Source organism: Manacus candei, unplaced genomic scaffold, assembly GCF_025592945.1.
Source record: "Manacus candei isolate 608988 ecotype Guabito, Panama unplaced genomic scaffold, ASM2559294v1 h1tg000031l, whole genome shotgun sequence".
In the NCBI taxonomy this organism is placed as follows: Eukaryota; Metazoa; Chordata; class Aves; order Passeriformes; family Pipridae; genus Manacus; species Manacus candei.
In genome coordinates this window covers 177,830-182,299 of record NW_026138079.1, presented here as the reverse complement: position 1 = coordinate 182,299, position 4,470 = coordinate 177,830, and the positions used below count along the sequence as shown (strand labels likewise).

Sequence of the window (4,470 nt, the reverse complement as noted above, 5' to 3'; positions counted from 1 at the left end):
ATGTGCTCTGTGTCATCCTGCCCTTCTTTGTGCAGCTGCTGGGGTAAAACCAACAGCCCCGAATCCACAGTGAGGGAACAGTGACAGGTTGTTACACTGCATTTTTACCTTTGTGTGCTTGGTGATTCAAAAGACACAGCTAAGCACAAGTTTTTGTATTCTCCATGTACCATTTCTGCTTTGGCTTTTTTTTTTTCCTTTTTTTTTTTTTTGTGCTGTCAACCATGTTTTGCTGGTTGCAGTTGATCCCTGGATGTTTTGTGGATGTTCCCAGAGGATTTAGTGTTGCAGTTGTTATGAACAGCTTCATTTGCGTAGCTCTGCTGTAATCCTTGACAAGGAAAGTGTTGGTTTCTTTCATGGCATCTTTTCTTGACTTGTTTTTATGCTTTTTAAGGTTCAAATCCTTGCAGGGAAATGCATTGAATATAAAGGTGCCAGAAGGGAAGGTGGGAAAGGAAGTGTCAGTTGTGGGACTGGAAAAGCAGTTTCTCCAGCCCTCCTGCACTGCCTAGGTAGAGTCTGCCATGTCTGAGTATCCCTGTGTTTCCTGGAAAATATTCTCGGCCTCACACCCCTGGCTTGCAAACATCAGAGAAAAGGAAGATTGTGACACGCTCAGGTGATTAAAAAGGTGAAATAACAGCTGTAGGTCTGTGTTGGGTGACTAATGGAGATGCACGTGAAGTCCATCCAAGTCCAAGGCTCTGGCCAGGCAGGGGACAGCGAGGGCTGGTGGCCGGGCAAAGGACAGCGAGGGCTGGTGGCCGGGCAGGGGACAGCGAGGGCTGGTGGCCGGGCAGCCAGGGGGGAGATGCTGCTGCAACCAGAGGGCTGGGGTGGTCCCACACAGCCAGTGCCAGCCTCTGGCCACCCAGAGCCTGGAATGTGCCCCCCGGGTGTGCTCCAGGTGTGCCCTACGCCGCGTGTCACCTGGGGCACAGACTTGCCAGGTGGCATTAGGGCACAAGCCTTCCTGCTCAGGAGGTGGCAAAGCAGACACTTTGTTATCAAGTCTGTGTGAGTTTGATCTGATCAACAGTGTATTAAATCCTGCCATAGCAAACAAGAAGGTGCCTGGAGGAAAGGGTTTACCACCTTCTGTGTTGTATTGTAGCAACTGATTTGCTGCTCTAGTGATAGCCAAGAAGGACTTTGTGTCCCATAAAGTTTGTGGCTTGATATGAATGTTTGTTTTAAATATTGCACCTCAAAATCATTGAAAAGCATTTCTGTGGGAGTTTCTTCTCCAGAGTATTCTAATTTTTTTTTTTAAATGGTGGTTGCCAAGGCTTTTCTTTGTAGAGAATTTGTTTTAAGTGGAAGTTGTCTCCTCATGAAAATCTGACAGTGGCAGTGGTTCCCAAAACAAGGCCCATGGTCCACGTGGGGAAAGTGGCTGGGGGTGTAAGGAGGAGCGTTTGCTTCTCCAGCAGCCCTGGGATCTCGTGCAGGGCTTGACACAAAGCTTGGCTTCCTCGGATCTCATGGGTATTTAATTCAGTTCTAAGCAGTTACACCAGAGACCAGCTCAGGAGACAGTGATGCCCTGGGTGGTCATGGAAGAGAAGTACCATGTGCTACCAGAACCTCAGTCCTTTCTTGCCGGTGGATGAGGTCCATGGGTAGGGAATGGTCCGCAGCATCTGTTTTATGGCTGGCTGATGGCTGCATAGATGGCTTTTGATGCTATAACAAAGAGTATTTTGTATAATTGATAGAGAGCTCAGTGCTGGAGTGAAATATTTACATAGGTGCAGGCTGTGGACTCCGTGGGAATCGTCGGGTCCTTCCTATCAGAGAGCAGGGCTTGGCCAGAACGTTGCAGCAGGTGGTAGCATGTGATTCCCTGGCAGGACAGTGAGCAGGTTGTTATTTGTGTCACACCAAGGACAGCCCTAACCTTGCTTTACCCATTGTTTTGAGTGGGGATATTGTTTTTTCTCCCTGGCTGATGAAATGAACCCAGCTTGTCTCAGAGGCTGAGCCCTGCCCGCGTGTGGTGTGGCAGCTTTGCACAGGGGTTTGCTTTGAGAATGTGGGAAGATCTTGGCTGTATTAAACACCTTTTCAAACAGACCTGCAGAGGATTGCCCTAGTTGGGATCAACTTCTGCAGGACAAAGCTTTGAGAGTGTTGTTTCTTTGGGAAAACAAGCCTTAGCACTGTGCCTGCAGAGGACACACACCGTTAACATGTGATGTGTCACGGCATCCCAGCAAAGCAGCTGATGTGCACTTGGCCTGGTTTCATTGCATTCTCTGTCTGATATTCTAGATATTCTGTGATGAAGGTTCTCATCGTGGGTGCCTCAGTGACTCCATGAGTTTTACAGCTCTGAGGTGTAGAAAGTTTGTACTGTAAAATAGACAGACCGTATTTGCGTTCTTAGTGAAGGTTTTGGTACCAGGCACTTCATTTCCTGGCGTGACCCCTTACTGCTACTTTATTCCTCACTCACTCTTCCGTTTCCTTCCCTTATTATACAGGGCAAAAACGAAATGACTTTGCGTTAGTTTGTGTCTTTGTAGTCAAAAGAAAAACTGCATAGTAACTTCTTACTTACCTCAGTCCCATTTTGCTCTGCCAAAGCCCAGGGTCTGTTTTACCAGCTCTAAAAAGTTGTCTGGACTGGAGGAATATCTGTCAGCAATGTCACCAGTATGGCTGTGCCCCCTCAAATGCTGACAAATGCACTGAATTTGTAGTGTGGAGCCAGGGAGTTCCAAGCAAAGGAATTTATTGAAAGTCATCACATACTTCTGAGAAAAATTAAAAGGAAAGATCAAAGCATTTGCTGACTATTAATTTCCAACTGTATAAGGGACACCCCTGCAGTGACAGAGTAACATCTCTCTGGGACAGCAGCTTCTCGAACAGGGTTCCTGGAATGGACTTTGAGAGCAGCTTTTCGTACTGCTCTTGAAATTGGACTTCAAGTTATGCTGGAAATTGGTTTTGTGGGCCATGTTCCTTCTGATTTCTTATAAAACGAAGATTAAAAGGGTTTCTTTGTTTTATATTTGCAGAGGAGGTGGGGATGGAAATTTCCCAGAAATGTTTTATTTTGTGTCATATTAATTGATGGGTTTGCCTAAGAAGTTGAGCATAGTGAAAACACAGGAAAGCAGGGAAGAAAGGAGCTTAGAGGCAGGGGCTGGGTGAGAGAAGGCTCTTAAACTCCCGTGAATGGTTTGGTATTGGAGTTCCTCACTTCAGCCTTTCACTCTGCAGGGTGATAAGTGGATTCCTTCCAATGCCAATTGATCTGGGTGGGAAGTGGAAAGCCACTATAATCCAATTAATCCCAGAGCCTGGGATGCCTTGCTGTCAGTGCAAAAGCAACCTCAGCACATGCTCAGCTGTTGCTCTTTCACAACCAGTAGTGCAGTTGTCACTCCCGGGCTCCTGCCAGCAAAAACATCCGCTGGGTTCATTTCACCACCAAATATTTTTACACTTCTGCACTAATAAATATAAACTACCCTGACTGGAACTGACGTGTGCCGTCCTACCACTGCTTGCGTTGCACGGGAGCTGAGATGTGACCTGAGTTCTACTGCTGTCCCTTTCCATCTGCCCAGCAGTGTGATCCCTCCTGTCACAGAGAAGTTCCCCTCTGGTGCTGATTTTAGCTGCTGAACGAGCAGAGGGGAAAACATCAAATGAGCCCTTACTGTTGTACCCTGCTGAGAGTCCCTACCAATTGCTCCTGAGAGAGCCTGGAAGGGCTTTCCTCTGGCTGGCTGCTGTTCCAGGCGTATCCACACCAGTGCGGAGCTGGGGCGATGGCAGAGGTGCGGAGCCTGGCACATGGCAGAGGTGCGGAGCCTGGCACATGGCAGAGGTGCCGAGCCTGGCACATGGCAGAGGTGCCGAGCCTGGCACATGGCAGAGGTGCCGAGCCTGGCACATGGCAGAGGTGCCGAGCCTGGCACATGGCAGAGGTGCTGAGCCTGGCACATGGCAGAGGTGCTGAGCCTGGCACATGGCAGAGGTGCCGAGCCTGGCACATGGCAGAGGTGCCGAGCCTGGCACATGGCAGAGGTGCCGAGCCTGGCACATGGCAGAGGTGCCGAGCCTGGTCACGCCCAGTGTGTTTGCCCTGGCTCACAGTTGTGCCCCATTCTGTGTCTGGGGCAGGATGGCACGGCTGGTGTGCGGTGCCTGGGCCTGACGCTCTGCAGCACAGGTGGGAAGGTGGTGCAGCGGGAAGGGGGGGCCAGCAGTGCTGGTGCCTTGTTCTCTGTGGGTGTTTCTGTGGCACCCCGTGGAGGGCCGGGGCTCTGGAGACCCCCGTGTTGTGAAAACATGGCTTTGCGTGGCCAAGGGGAAGGGATGGCGCTCAAACCGACCGGAGCCTCGTCCCTCTTGGTTGGATTGACTGCTGGGTAGGCTTAGGACAGAAATGTCCCAGGGGTTCATGAGGGGAGAGGAACTCAGTGGGGGGGAAGGATGCTGAGGCCAAGG

At 50.1% G+C, this 4,470-nt stretch overlaps 1 long non-coding RNA gene across 2 annotated transcripts; it reads left to right on the top strand.

Moving 5' to 3' along the window:
* The first annotated feature begins 2,072 nt into the window (after positions 1-2,072).
* Positions 2,073-4,038, top strand: LOC127472739 (uncharacterized). Of its 2 annotated transcripts, none has more exons than XR_007905147.1 (3): positions 2,073-3,797; positions 3,873-3,947; positions 4,023-4,038. It is a non-coding gene; the product is annotated as an uncharacterized LOC127472739 (long non-coding RNA). The 2 variants fall into 2 exon arrangements; XR_007905148.1 differs by lacking the exon at positions 4,023-4,038 and adding an exon at positions 3,998-4,013.
* The last annotated feature ends 432 nt before the right edge of the window (positions 4,039-4,470 follow it).